We start from the raw sequence: 16,626 nt of genomic DNA, 5'->3' as shown, positions 1-16,626 counted from the left end.
TATGAAATTGACCTACATGAATCTCTAGTTTTTTCATAAAAGTTACTTGCTCTTGAAAAAAAGTTTCTTGCATTTGAAGCATAGAAATTATGTGATGTAATTGTGTTTAGCATCTCTTCTAAGGATTGTATCAGTTTTTTAAGAGGAAAAAATTATGGTGATGGAAATTATTGTGGTGTGGAAAAGTAATATGATGATATGGGGTGGGATGGTTATTATGGATCTTGAGGATATTGAGGAGACAAATTGTAAGGTGGAGAATACTATAGTGGATTGAGATATTACGGTGAAGGATATTGAGGTAGGGAAAATTCAATTAGGTAAGTCTAGGAATACATAGGTATAGAACTCAATGACTGCCCTGTCTAATGTCTCATGAGAGACTTAGATTGTTTTCCCATCCTGGAGTGTAAGTGTTTAGACATAATTCAAATTGTTGACTATCTGGGTAGTCCACAAATTGAATAGGTTCAATGGTAAACAGACACCTATCACTAAAGTAATCTCCACCATAACTTTCACAACATGGAAATTAGCTTAAGGATGGATGGACAAGACCTCATATTGAGCTCTAGTGGCATCTATTCTATCAGCTAGAGTTGCTATAGAGAGGCTAAGGCTTTAATGGATCTTATTCACACTTATCAATAGCACTCCTAGACACTAGACTCTCATATGACCATTAGTTTTGAAATTTGAACCCAAATGGGGAAGTAAAATCTCTAATGGTATTGTGCCTTAAAGGTTTAGCCATAGTGTTTTGAAATCCATCAACGTGAGGTAAAGTATAATGATTCCGAAACCTAGGCTCAGAAGGACTTGATAAGCTATCTCAATTCATTGAAGAGAAACTAAAAGCTAAAAAGACATACATAAAAGCTAAGAAAAAAAATGATTTGAACTACACCTAGGCATGCTTAGTATTAATATTAGCACTAAATTGTGCCTACAATCCTTAGCAATAGTTTCAAAAACTTGTTGTACAAATGACAAGTATATAGGTTATACAAGTAACAAAGTGAAAGTATTAACTTTGAGTATTGGTCTTGAAGATTGTAGTGGTAATTAGGGCTAGCTACTAAAATCAGGTACCTTAGGTATATTCAAATTTAACAAAAAAGGTATATTCAAATCTAAAAAAAATTAAAAAGCTTAAAAATTTAAATAAGCATTAAATTTAAGAGATGAATAATTAAATTGCATGAAAATTTAAATTGCATAAATTTAAAAAGCATGAAAAATAAATTGCATAAAAAGTAAATGAAGGCATGAAATTTAAAGAATTAAAATTAAATTACAAGGAAAGTAAATTGCATAAATTTAAAAACCATAGAAATTTAAATCGCTAACAAATTTAAATAACATAGAAAATTAAAATACTTGAAACATAAATTGCACATGAAATTAAATTGCAAGAATATTAAAGATCAAGCAAGTAAACTTAATCTATACTAAAAAGGACATGAGCAAAAAACTAATGTATGTGCAAGAGCTATACATGATGAAATTTAAAGCAATTGAACTTGAAAATTAAAGGAAAATTTAATTGAGCATTAGAGTACTGAATCAAAAGAACCAAAACCAACAATCACAAAGAAACTAAAGAGCATGAAATTGTAGATCATAAAGAACATCAAAACAAAATTAAAATACAACAGCTACACATGGTGAAAATAAATGCAAGAAAAATAGAAAAAAAATAGATTCAAGTAATATGAAGCCTCATAAATGATGTCTCAACATAGTGGCATTCAAATACTATCCTTATCTAGCGTAAAAAATCTTGAAATGCAAAGGACAAGAAGCAAAAAAGTATAATATGAAATCTAGAAAATAGTCACTGGAAATGTTAGATTCTTACATAGATATAATGTGTTTTTGCCATCCAAATTAAACCTAATATTACATATAATAAAGACTAAAGAACAAACTAAAGAGTTTTTAAATTAAGCAATAAATGAAGAAACACCCTAAAAATTTCTCAAAATCATGATTACTATGGAATGCAGCAAATTTGGCATCACTTTTGAGAGAAAATGGTGTAAACAAAAATGCAACATAAAAACATGGACAAACATACTTGAAATTGAAAACTGAAATAAGATACAAAATAGAAAATAACAACATGAAATTAAAGTAAAGAAAACAACTAAAAAAATGGTAGAAATGAAGCTTTATGGAAGCGCTCATATTGTGATTGACATAGGAAGATAGGCAGCACGATTTGACCTTTCTTCCAAGCTTAATTGTCTAGTTCAACTCATTATCTTTTATCTAAAATCATATATTAGATAAAGAAATAAAAAAAGATAAGATTGGGACAAAATACAAGAGAAAAGTCTAAAGGAAAGTGAATAAAGTAGTAGCCAAACTAATGCTGCTACTTGAAGAAAAACAGGGTAGAAAAAAATGGCATTCTACTTAATGTAGTTCCTTTAAAATTGCAAGACTAGTTGAGCATTAAATGCTAGACCTTCCCTAAAAATATTCTCCCCTTGGTGTTGTTTTTCCACAACTAAATGTCAAAGGAAGAGGCATAAAAGTTAAGGCATAACAAAAAAAAATGCAGTCTCTCACTAATGATGTTACAACTAAGAAAATGCAAGAAGAAAAATTCCAATGCATCCCATGTTCGGCTCTCCTTTCTTTGTCCCCTTTTCAATGCTTGAAAATTATCACACTCCATTATCAAAGATAGCCAACCAATTTTTTAGAAAATGGAACCATGCATTTCGCTAGCATATACAATTAGCCATCAATTTTATGGAGGATATAGGTTCAGTTGTAGCAGCTTTCGTCTAGATGGCTTTGCACACTCCATGTATGACATTTCAAGAAGCTTTTGACCTTTTTTAATAGCCAATCAATATGTATAATAAAACCAAGTCAGCAGCTTATGTGGCAGCAACAAACTAGTAGCCAGCAACATCAATTTTAAAGAAGTCCTTATGGTTAACAGTAACTACTTTTGTTCTCTTACCATGTAGAAAATTTGAGGCTATTTTAGAGTGATCTTGTTCTCCGTGTTATAGCCAATAGGAGTGTAGTTTTTACGTCCAGGTTAGCAATAGCTTTATTGCCCTATTTTAGAGAGTACACGTCTACATTTAGTGGAAGAAATTTGGTTGCAAACATTGACAATTTGCAACATAATAGGTGGCTCCTATTTTCAGTAGCAAATGCATAAAATGCAGCATTTTTCTCTTCATCCAACTATCATCCAATGGCCTTCTTCCAATAGCTCATTTCCAACAACAATTATGTGCCATTTTTGGGCAAAATGGGTCTAACCAAGCAAGGTAACATTAACTGCTGCCAACTAATTTTCTTTGTCATTTTATGCCATCATTTTAGCTCTTTTTTTCTTACCAAATAACAACAGTTGGTATCCTTCTTTTAAACTTGACTCACAAACTTCACGGTCAACAACTCTCTCCACCATGCAATCACGCAAGTCATGGCCAATGTCTTCATTTCATGCACCAATAGCATTGCAATAAGTGGTTAATTTAGTAGCTCAATCTAGTTTAGCCTTTTAATCTTCTAATTTAACTACAATTGAGTTAATTAAACCATATTAGTTGCAAATTTAATTAAATTGCTTGGAATTAAGCAATATTTATCGAGTAATAAAATTAACCAAATAAGCCTTATAATAATACTATAAAAAATAAAATTATTAGAAGCACTCTTGAATATGAGAAAATCGAACCCCTGTGGGAGTCATCCATGTGGGAGTCATAGTGCCATAAGGATTTCTACTTCAAGTTGAATTTGGAAATCCTACTTCAAGTAGAATTTGGTTACATCATTACATGCTTGGCCAAATATTACAAGAATGAAGCTTGTCCTTATCTTGCATGGTTTCTTGTAAGAAATTGAATGGAAATTCTATTCCAAATAGAAAAACTTGTAGATCAAGAAAAAAAAAAAACATTAAAAGCATCAAATTCAACCAAAATTTAAAAAATTTTCAACTAAATTGAACTTATAAATCTCTATATATTTAAGTACTATCACAGCCCCATACATAAATCTTTGCTTGTCCTTAGGCAAAAGACACAAATTAACATTACTAAAAACTTAAAATAGATGCGCCCAAAGTCAAAGTCACACACAATTTCAATGATGCTTTATAGCATAATATAAAGATAATTACAAACATAGATTCACAAGAAATTCGTTCAAAAACTAAGCTTTCAATCTCATATAATTTTCATGCATATGAAATAACTCCATCTCTAATCCATATATATAATTTAAGCAAAAAGAATGCAAAATATATTATCACATATCAACTCAAAGGTAGAATATACTTCATATATTTGCTTTCCTCTTCCCTTTCTGCTAATGTTAGACTTATATACTTGACTCAAGTTCAAAAAGCCTTTTAGACTTGTAAGTAAGGCTTGGGTTTAGGTATGAAAAAGGAAAATTTAGCCTTATAACCCTTTTAGCTTACCTTTTTTTTTTTTCTTGGACTAAAGCTCAAAAGTTTAACAGTTTTGAACTTTCAACTTTGTGAGGCATCTTTTAGTTTCCCATAATTTTTTAGAGCCCTTATTTTATCTTTTGCCATTTTGTCTTCTATTTTGGCTTTTTAGCAAACTTTTCTTTTCTTTTTGATTTCTTTGCACCTGTCTTCCTCCTAAATACAAAAAATTTTCTAAAATATGTGTAAGTACATTGGGTTAGGGTACAACAATAAAAAATGATAATATTAAAGAAAAAGGCTTAGGCTTTATTAATGTGGCTAAATAAAACAAAGAAAAGGATAATATAAAAGCTCAAAAATAAAGGTACAAGTGATGCATCATAAAAGGTAGATTTGAAAATGCTAAAATTGTCCAAAGAATGCCTAGATCATTTTTTGTGTCAAATATTGTCTAAAAATTTACCTCAAGTGTTGAGTAGGTAAATTCTAAAGTCATACTCTTACTTTAAACTTTTATGCAATTTAATATCCATAAACATTTCAAAAAAATCAATGATCTCATAGATTAAGACTAAAAACATATATATAAAATCATACTCAACCAAATAGCATATTCAAGAAATTATCTCATGCTTCACTAATTTATACTTCTCCTCATATCATACATTAGTCATTCTTGAATTTCATGTAACATTAACTAGGTTTGCATAATAAAGATTCTAGCATGCCCATTTGGTTTAAAAATAAAGCAATTACGGAAATGATTTTGAAACAAATTTAATTCAAAAGCATTCTTTTCCCCTCACACTTACATTAAGCAATATTACAAAAGAAGCACTAAGAAAAAGAAATACTTCCCAAATTTGGCTTAAAGGCCTAATCTTGCTTGAGGCAACTCCTTGCATCGCTTTCATCCTTAAAAAATAAAATTCATGAACATAAAAAAAAATCAAAACATACCTATCCTAAAAATAAGAATAGAGAAAACAAATGCATAAACTATAAAAGCAAAACTTGGTTGCCTCCCAAATAGCGTTAGTTTTGGTCAAGCTAGACCATACCTAAACTTTAAAAATCCCTTTATCCCTTCAGGAGAGAGTTTATCTTATTGCATTTTTCTTTGCGGGATTACATAGACTGAATAGATTTAGGATGTTTGTCACTCTTCTCGTAGGAATGACATAAGTTGAACTTGAATTAATGGTGGGCACCTTTAGTTTTGGTCTAAACGTTTTAGGTGGTTTAGGCTTGCAAGGCCTAAGACTCAATGGTTTTGCTAAGTTAACTTATGACAGTCGGTTAAGAGGTTTATAAATCATGTTCGACTCCCTAGGTTTATTCTTTCCTTTAACTCTTGTTACTATTTGAACATCCTCTTCATCTCTAAGCATATCATATCTATTCCTTATAAATTACATTCTCTTGTCCGTAAATCTTAGGGTAATATCATAATTGTATACATCAATCAAGGCTTTGAATGTTAATAGGAAATGTCTACCTAACAGTAAATGGGCTTCATCATCCTCTATATCTAATACAATAAAATCCCTAAGAAAAACATACTTGCTAACTTTTACCAACATGTTCTCCAACATTCCTTGTGGTTTTTTCGTAAATCTGTCAGCAAACTTAATAGTGAAAGTTAGAGGTTCAGTACACCACTTCCTAGCTCCACGAAAACTTCATAGCCATCAGATTTATACTAGATTCAATATCACAAAAGCTTCATCAAATTTTAAATGACCAATTTTACAAGTGATAGTGAAACTCCTTAGATCTTTTTACTTTTTTAAAAAAAGTTGTCTAAGTGCAAGACTACAATCTTCTGTAAAAATGCCCTTCTCTAACTCTTTGAACAGCACTTTCAGTATGAAACTAGGTGTTGGTGGTGCTACTTCGAAGGTTTGCCTTCAATGGGACATTCTTAGAGTCATTCTCAATCTTTTGATTTCATGATTCTCTTTTTGCTCTTCCACTTCAAATTGAATGCTCTTAAGAAAAGCCCTTCCTATTTACATTAACATATTTCCTTCTTCAATTGAACCTTCAATAAACTTCTCAAGATCTTCCTCTTGATCATACTCTTGAGATATTCTTTAATTTCAAAATTGCCTACTATCTCTTCATAGGGTTCAATACTTTTAGGGGCTTCAAAAACAATGTGATCAAAACTACCCAAAATCTCTCTACATACCTCAATAGCTCCTCATCATCCATTAGATCATCTTTTCCAATAAAATTTACCTTAGGCTATTTAACAAAGCTAGGTAAGTTAACCGCTACTGGTTTATCCATAATATCATCATCAAAATCATACATACCATCATCACCATTAGAGTATACTACATAGCATGCTTCCTTACCTTACTTCTTAAGGTTTGACTGGATGTTACTAGGCAAGATTCCTAAATGTTAGTTAGCTATGACATGAGCAAATTGACCTATTTGGTTTTCAACGTTTTTGATTGACGTAGCTTGACTTTGGATGGTTGCATTGTTAGCTTGCTTCAATTGGGTCAACATTTCCTCAAACTTGGTTTTTTTTCTTAGGATGGGTTATAGGGTTGTGGGTTTGAGCAAAAATTAGCATTTTTGTTAGTGGGTTGGTGGTTAGGTTGGTTCTAAGAAAAGTTAAGGTGGTTTCACCAGCCTAGGTTATAGGTATTGCTCTATGGGTTGTATGTGAGCTTGGATTGTTAGGCATTCTAGACCATTTCTATTCTAAATTGACATTTTTCACTAACATAAGGTCCATCACAGATTTCACAAGAAACAAATAGGATTTATATGGCATGGACAGGGGTGATTTGGGATGAGGCTCCTAAAGTTTCAATTTTCTTACTTAGATTTGCTAATTTTGTATTGGTGAAAGTAAAGGCATCAACTTCATACACACCAACAGTTTTCTTGTGTATCTTATGTTCCATACCCTATTGATAATTGTTGGTTGCCATCTTTATCAGTTCATCTACTTCTTCAACAGTCTTGCTTATAATGGCTCTTCCAATAACTGAATCCAATATAGTTCTCATGGATGGAGTGAGGCCATTGTAGAATATCTGGATTTGTAAACATTGGAAAAGACTATGTTATGGACACTTTCTCAATAACTCCTTAAAGCTTTCTCAAGCACCATAAAGATTCTCACCATCAACTTGTATAATGGTGGTTATTTTATTTATCAACTTGGCTATCCTAGTAGGTGGAAAGAATTTCATGACGAATTTTTGCACCAAATCCTCCCAAGTTGTGATTGATCCAGATGGTAGTGAAAATAATCAACTCTTTACCTTGTCCCTAAGAGAAAAATGAAAAAGTCTTAATCTTATTGCACATTTGAAACACCATTATACTTAAAAGTATCACATAATTCAAAAAACTAGATAAGTAAAGGTTAGGATCTTCACTTTACAAACTGCCAAACTATACAAAAGTTTAGACCATTTGAATAATATAAGGCTTGATCTCAAAGTTTTTTGCTTGTATGGTTGGATTGCGAATGAATGGTTAAAAACCATCAAAATTAGGGACAACATAATTCCTCAAGGTTCTATGTCCTTTATTGTTTGCATTCAGAATTGGTGTTGGTGTAGGTGGCATTGTTTGCTCTCACCTTAAACACCTTAGAGTTTTTTCAATTTCTTTGTCAAGTGAAGCTAGGTCAACACTTTTAGATCTGCGCATAAAAACAAGAAAAGATTAAAATAGATAAAAGCAATAAAAAGTAAATGTTTAGATTACAAAAGAGTAGAGAATCCTTATTGATATTGAATTGAACATCTTTATAATCCTCGGTAACAATGCCAAAAACTTGATTGCTATTTTTCGTAATGCCTATACGTGCACAGGTCATAATCAAGTGATAGTAGTGATAAACATAGAATATCATTCCCATGAGGATTATAGAATTAAGTTATTGGGTAGATTCAATTACAAAAATTGATAAACTAAACTCTTATATCTAAATTAATGAAAACTTTAATTCGATTTGCAAATAAAAATAAACAAAAATGTATAAAGAACAATGTAGGCCAAGATCTTAATATCTAATTGTCACTTTAGAAATCTTGGATTAGGCTGAATCTAACTAGATCTAAGAATCAATAATTGAAACTTTAGATATCAAAGATTTAAGATTGCTAAAAGTGGGATTGTATAAAAGAAAAAAATAACAAATATTGCATACAAATTGAGACTTATAATAAAGAAATCAATAATGGTAGAATATTATAAAGCATAAAAGAAAGTTGTAAAACTGCTTGTAAAACTACTTGCAACAAAGAAAGCTTTTAAGGAGAATAGATCTTAAAACTAAGAATACTTGTATTGAAAGAAAAATTAAGAAAATAAGAGGTTTTTGTAATGGCTAATCTGTCACCTTAGCCTAATACAAAGAAAACCTAAAAAGAACTAAAAATCTAAAAAAAAACTATAGAAAGCATAAAAGATAAGAGAATAATGGAATGTGGGATGTGATGGAAACAAGAGCTAGCCTCCTTATTTATAGATAGGAGTTTAACTATGGGGTAGAGATCATACAAGTTCAATTCTATCTAAACACCAAAGGATAAGATTTATCTTGATCCATTAGTGTTTGTTAAACACAAGAGTTTTCAATTTGGAAGAACCTTGGTCGATCATGCTACCTTGGGATTCATCTTGGATGTTGATCTTGCACACTTGACAAGTTTTGGCTATTCTTGTATTCCAAGATCATATTGTTGTTCATCATCCAATCTCTTGAAATTAATCTTGTAAACTCCTTCTTGAAACATAATTCTTTGAATAGTTGATCAAAAGAGTTATGGTTGAATCAAATCTCCTTTGGCCAAATGCTATAAAGTCCTTTTTTGAATAAAACTCTTCAAATAACACATGTGCATTGAGAAATCCTCTTAAATATAAAAAAACTGAATCCATGTAGGAGTCATAATGCCATGAGGATTTTGCTTTTGCTTGCTTGTTTGGCTCCTTAAGCTCTACCTATTTTCAAGCTCTCTTCTCATAATCTATTTCACTATAAGAAATCAAGATTATGACCAATGGGAGTCCTTCAAACAGCCAACTTAGCAACTCTTAGTGGTTTTCTTTAAATCTTCAAGAAAGGTGCCAACATTGCATTTGGTCACATAAAGCTTGCTACATGGCACACTTGCTCTTTTGTCCTTCATTTTTGCCACCCAATACAGCATTTTTTTCTTTCATTTTGCTACCAAAATTCAAGTCATTAAGGGAAAAAATTATGCAATATAATCCTTAGAAAAATTCTAGAGACAATTTCTCATTTTCTCTATTTTCTCCTACATATGAGACAATTATGCATTTGGGAGTATTTTTGCCAAACTTCTTAAGGGTCAAGCTAAAAATGAAGAGAAATCGTAGTAAAAACATATGCTAAATCACTAAAATTTTAGTGCAACTAAACCCCCAAACATATCCTCAAGTAAAAGAAGATTGAGCAAGAATCATTATTAACTTTCAACGCTTCATTCAGCATGAATGCCTCTTGGATTGATCAATGAAAATAACTAAAGCAAAGTCATGAACATGTGCTAATACACAAGAATCAACCTAGGCTAAGCTCATTCTTAACTATGGTTACAAGTGCAAGCAATGCATCTCTCAAATCCTTACATGAAATTTATTCAAAATATGAAAACTTAAAAATAAAATATCAACAAAGTGTGCTTAAGTTTCATATGTTTTCTTATCACATCTCTCTCTACTAATGTAGATAAACACATGACCAAGGATCATTTAGGGCTTTTATACGCTTGTAATAGAAGGCTAGGATCAAGGTATGATAAAAGTCATTTTAGGCTCAAGTACCCTAACAATGCATTACTTGATCTAAGGACATCCATAATTGAGCTCTCAAGGTAAATGAAGGTAAAGCTTATCTTAACAATCATCACCAAACTTAGTTTTTCCTTACTTTTCTTTTCTTTTCTTTTCTTTTTAGCACTTTATTGGTTTTGTTATTTTTCTTTTCTTTTTCTTTTTCATTTTTTTATTTTGCAAGCTAACTTGACCTTTTTTTTTATTTCTCTTTTTGTTTTCCCATTCTTTTTCCAAGCTCCATCTTTCTTCCCTAATAATGCATAGCTAAAAAATGACATATGAATGCCTTAATGCACATAGGGTAAATGACCAAAAAGATAAGAAATATCAAATCAAAAGCTTGGGCTTGTAATGTGGTTTTATAACAATGAAAGGTATCATAGGCTTAAATAGGGTGACTATGAAAAAATTATATCAAGGTTAGCTTGAAAAGGCTCAAACGATCCAAATATGACCAATATTATTTCCCCAATCATGTATCTTCTAGGATTTCACCTCAAGAGATGATCAAAATAAATTTTGGAACATGAAACACAACTTGACCAACCAATGAAAAAAAAAATCATGCTCACATAATCAATCACTAGATAAAAAATGCAATTCAACAATCAAGGTATTAACTCACAAATGAAAAATCATACTTAAAAAGTCATTAAACATAAGCATCATCTCATATTTCACACAAAATTCAATCTTTTCCTAAAGCTATATTCATTCTCAATCTCTACCTATCATTAGTTTCATGAAGAACTAATCAGAGAAAGCATACTAATGATTCAAGCTATAACAAGTCAAGCTCAATTTTAATACAGAACTTAAAGAAAATTCAAAAAATTTTGCGAAAATTTGAACAATTTTCCTAGACCCTAAACTTAAACAACATATTGTCCTTAATGTGTAAGCATCAAGAAATAAAAGCACATAAGAGGAACAAGGAACTCCCCTATCATCTTGGAGTATGGTGACTAAATCTCCCCATGTCTGCTTGGCTGAAACTAATGCTTCTAGCTTTAAGCTTTTATTCTTCCTATAAAACAAAGAAAACAACTACAAAAAGAAACAACATCAATATGTATAAGAAAAACATAAGCTAAACAACAAAATAAGCAAATGAACAAAAAAAATGAAATGTAAAACTTAGGTTGCCTCCTAAGAAATACTTTATTTAAAGTGAAAAACTTGACTTTCATTAGTGTTAGAGAATCACACTACACACAGTTCTAGAATCTACCCACTTCATTCTTTTCCTTTGCACCTAATATGCAATGGTAAACTCTAAGTGTATGTGGTGCGCATAATAGGTAAATTCATATCCCACCTCTATGAATAGTCTAAACATATTGCAATCTGACTAAATAGAGGTGGTCATTGGCTTCAATACCTATAAATTAGGTACCACCATAGAGAATATTAGTTTGAGCTCTAACTTGAAAAATTCCTCCATGAATGGTATCAATCGTGTAAGTATAAAGGATGAGAAGTTAAAGGTATCAAGTCAAAAATTGGAGGTTTAAGAAATTTCTAAGCAACTAGAGAGTCCCTCTATATCATCATTATCCAAATCCTCTACATTAACAACTTTTGACATTTTCAAAGTTTCCTCTATTGCATCCTCATCTTTTTCACTTGGCTCATTGACATTATCAAAAAATGGGCTTTCAACCACATACATTTCTAAATCATCATCCAGTGGAATCTCAAAAAATAAAGGAAATTGCATGAGTGAACTATGAGGCTCAAAGTCTTTGTCATCAAGACCAACACTAAGATCTTATTACAATTTAAAGTAGGGAAGTGAACCATCCTTTCCAAAATTCATACCATTCATTTTTTTCCTCCATGGATGGTCTATCTAAAGGAACTCTAAGAATAAATGTCTATAGCTTTAAGGATACGATCAAGGAATAGACAAGCTAATAGACAAGTAAGTTCTTCCTTAATGAGTTCTTCCTCATTCTTAAGCTTGATACTAGATTCAAGAAAAAATGTGTTTAAGGGCTTAAGTGATCTATCTATTAGCCTTGCCTTATCAACACCTCTATCCACCTTATACTTTTCCACATAATCGAGTAAGTAATTTTCAAGGAACTCATGAAATGGCATGAGTGGAATACTAACATCAACTTTTTTTTTAATGCTACTTTTTTTCTCAACTCCCTTAAATGATCCGTTCTCGTCAAATTCCCTAGCCATAGGCTTATCCACTACTTTCACTATCTCTTCCTTCACAACTTTAACAAAATGTGGCATTTCCACCATAATGGGCACAAGCTATACAAGTAATAATAGTGACCTTAGATGTTGTCCCACAGAGATTAGGTAAAGAAACTCATAAGTTAAGTATTTATTATCACCCTACTTTTCTATAGTTAGCTCAATCAACATATGGACATGAAAACTAACTACTACAAAAATAAAATTGAATCAAGCATAAAAAATGTAACCCAAGTATTATGAAAAACTAAACAAAAATAGTAGGTAAAATAAATGCTAGAAGTGTAAACTACAGTAGCTAAACTAAAAGAACTAATATTTAAAATGAGAATTAAGAACTAAAATCACAAAACTCACATATTAAGCATAAACTAAAACTAAGGAGGGAAAATGAACTAAATTTGAATGGAAATAAATGATCACAAGCTAGAAATTAAAAGAACACTCAATGAACATTATGGGAATTCAAATTAAAGAACTAAAATTAAAGGACAAATGCAAGATATAAGGAAAACAAGCTAAACTACAAATCATGAAAAATTTGGTATTGAAATTCAAAACTACTTATCTTGATCTCATTGATTGATTTGAACTAAACATGAGCTAAAAATTTAAAGTTTAACTAAGGAACAAGATAAAAAAGAAAAGAAAAGATAAAAAATTATAGAAAAGTCATGTTAAGGAACTAAAAATTTAACTAAATTGTAGTTGTGCTGTGATAGAATTTTAATGATTCAAAAACTGAAAATACATATTTAAAAAGTTTTAATGAACATGAGCTTAATCTAAACTAAAGCAAGATCAAACAACAAGTTTACTATAGATTTTAACAAAAAATTCATAGCAAAATAAAGGAAGAATAGCTTAACAAACTAGCAAATCAAGATTTATTTAAAATAGAAAAAACAGAGTAGCAAATAAACAAATAATCCAAATAGCTATTAAATCATGAAATATATTGCAACAAAATAAAAATAAGAAGATAACAAGTAAATCTAAGAGATCAAAGGTTGAAAGAAGAAAATAGTTTGGCAAGAGGAGAGAAGAATCATGCTCAAGCTTGGATTACATGAACTAGATTGCACCTCTTCCTATTATCAACTGAAACTTGCACCAATTAACTATATTGAATGGGAAGAAATTTGAAGTTGAAATTTGACTATGTTGAAGTCTAATGAGTTACAAAATAGTGAACAAATTGGAGCAAAAACAAGTACAAAATGATCAAGTTCTAATTAAAACATTACAACTAGGTCAAGTGCAAAAATGCAAAAATGCAAAAAATAGATTTGAGATCAATGAGAAAGCTTGAAGATATGAGCCAAAAATCAATATAATTTGCGAATTTCAATGTCAAAATTGTAAAGAACACTGACAAATGCCTCAAGAAATGAAAATTTGCAACAAGACTCAATAATAAAATCTAGAAACAAATCTATTAGGATGATGAGAAAATGTAAAATGTAGAAAAAAAAGTGCATAAAACTAGAGAAAAAAAGTTTAAAAACTAAGATAAAGTTCTTAAATTGCTAGCTTTCTCCCTTTTTTTATAGTCAAATGGGAAAGATCTCTAGTCTTAAAAAATCTTAAAAGAATAACTACAAATTATTGAGTTTCTAGCTACAAATTATTGAGTTTTTAGAGCCTTCTTCATCCTTTGGTTTCATAGTTGTTTGGCACCTAAGCTCTTAGCAGGTTTGCAAGTTTAACTCATGTGTATTTGCTATTCTAAGAAGTCAACTTAAAGTCTAATCATAGCTCTCCAAAATGCATGCTCAACTCCCTATTAAGTTCTTTGAATCCTAGCTTATGGTGCCAAATGCTTGCTCACTTGAAGCTTCATTCCATGCATGCGGCAAGTAGTTTTCTCTCTTTTTCTTTTTGCCACTTCTTGCATGAATTATGCTCTTCATGTTTGCTACAAAATGCAAGTCATTACATGAACAAATTCAACATTGATTTCACTACAAAACTATGGAAATAATGCTAAAAAAATCATGAAAGAAAGATCAAGAAAAACTCCCTCAAAATCAATGTAGCTTAATGATACTAATTTAGGCCATTTGCACAAATTGCATTAAAATTCTTCCAAATTGTATAAAAAATCCAAAATTCCTCATTTTTTATATTTTTACCTACATATGAGAAAAATATGCGTTTAGGAGTAATTTTACCAAAAATCCCAATTAACAAGCTAAACTATAAGTAAAATCACACTAAAAATGAACATGAAAAAGCTAAAATTTTAGTGCAATCAGCTCTTCATCATCATTAATCCACATGGACCTATTCTTCTCAAATGATCCTCTAATGTATGCTTCTCCTTCTCTTTCCAACAAGGTTTTGACTCTATAGTCGTAGGTCTAGGATTTAGAAGGCAAGTATTTATGGCACGTACATTTTTACCACGTTGCCCAAGAGTCCTCATGAATGCCTCTTGGTATTGCTAGAGCTTTTCTTGAGTTTCGAGCAATTCATTGAGCATATACTTAAGGGATGGTGTTTTTTCTTATATAGTAGGTGATGGTGAATATTGAGTTGATGGAAAGTGATGCAAAGATGAATAATACTGTGATGAAGAAAAATTTTGTTGTGGTGGAACATAATGTGGCACTGGAGAGACTTAAAGTGATGGTAGAGAGTATTGAGGTAGTGAAAGGTATTTTGGAAGTGAATGCTCAGTAGAATGAGTGGGGGTGTATTGAGGTGGTGAACTAAAAGAATGCCCCAAACTAATGTCCCTCATGTTCTTAGGATAACCATCCCAAGTTTGAGTTGTGTAGTTGTTTGAGTAAGATTAGAATTGTTGGTCATATGGACACCTAGCACTATGGTAATTGATTGGGTAAACTCTATAACTGCACAGGCCGTATAAGTAATAATAGTGACCAAAAGGTTAAGATGTCGATCCTATGAGGATTAGCTAAAGAGGTTCCTAAACTAGGTGCCTTTTATCCCCATACCCTTCTAAAGTTGGTTCGATAAAAAAATATCCATGAAAAATTACCAACTACAAAATTAGCCAGTAGTAAAAAGCTAATTTAAAAAATAATGAAAATTCAAAATGCAAATAACAAGCTAAACCAAATAAAGAAACAAGTCATGAAAACAATACATTATTCCTATGAAATTAAAATGGACAACTCGTGAAATGAAGTGAAATCAACCTATATCTAAATGCAACCAACTTTAATAAAACTAGTTCTAAAATGCAAAAACAAGTAAAAGCTAAACCAAAATGCAAAATTGAAAAGTAAACATGAATTGCATGTAAAATAGTGACGTAAAAATGAGAAAACTAGAAGTAATATCCAAGTTGAAATTAACGGCTACATTATGAACATGAAAGGAAAATGAAATCTGCCACATACAAACAAAGCTAACATGCAATTCTTTTTGAATATGAACTTCATTCTAAACAACCACTAACAATCTATATGTAAAACAGGAATTAAAAAATTGAGAACTAAGTAGAATATAAAAGAAATAACAATTTGGAAACATTAAAATAGAATCGACAAAGAAGAAACAAGTGAAAACTAGATATGATGCCTATGTAGTAAATAAACAAAGCTAACATGCAAAAATGAAAAATGGAATTTGATTTGTCTCCTAATCTGATCAAATGGACCTCCAATTAACTTGAATATGTAAGAGATTGAAGAACTAAATGGAATTTTAAATTGTAGAACCAAGGTTGAAGAGAAAATTTATCAAACAATGAACAGAACTATAAACCGAAACTTGCAGGAACTAGAAATGCATAAATTACTAAAGAAAAATTCCAACCTACAATTATAAAGAGAAAATGAACTTTATCTAAGCAGGAAAAACCTAGATCTATGAGTTAACTACCTAAATCAACAAGAAAATAGCATGAATCAACAAAGAAAACAGCTCAATAGACTCAATTTCAAAAACAAAGCAGAATCTAAAAAAATAGTATATCATTGAAGAAAATTAACCAAATAGCAAGGAAAAGCATGAAATAAATTGTACAAAATTAAACTAAGTAAGTTAACAAGTAGAAATAAAGATATAAAGAAGAAAGAATGCAAACAAACTACTGAAGTGGAGAAAGAATCCATGCAAAACTAGTTGCTCAAAACTAGAACTACACTGTCACTTGCATCCAG

Source organism: Durio zibethinus, chromosome 13, assembly GCF_047325235.1.
Source record: "Durio zibethinus cultivar Kanyao isolate XHJ-2024 chromosome 13, ASM4732523v1, whole genome shotgun sequence".
Classification (NCBI taxonomy): Eukaryota; Viridiplantae; Streptophyta; class Magnoliopsida; order Malvales; family Malvaceae; genus Durio; species Durio zibethinus.
This window is presented reverse-complemented; position numbering follows the sequence as displayed.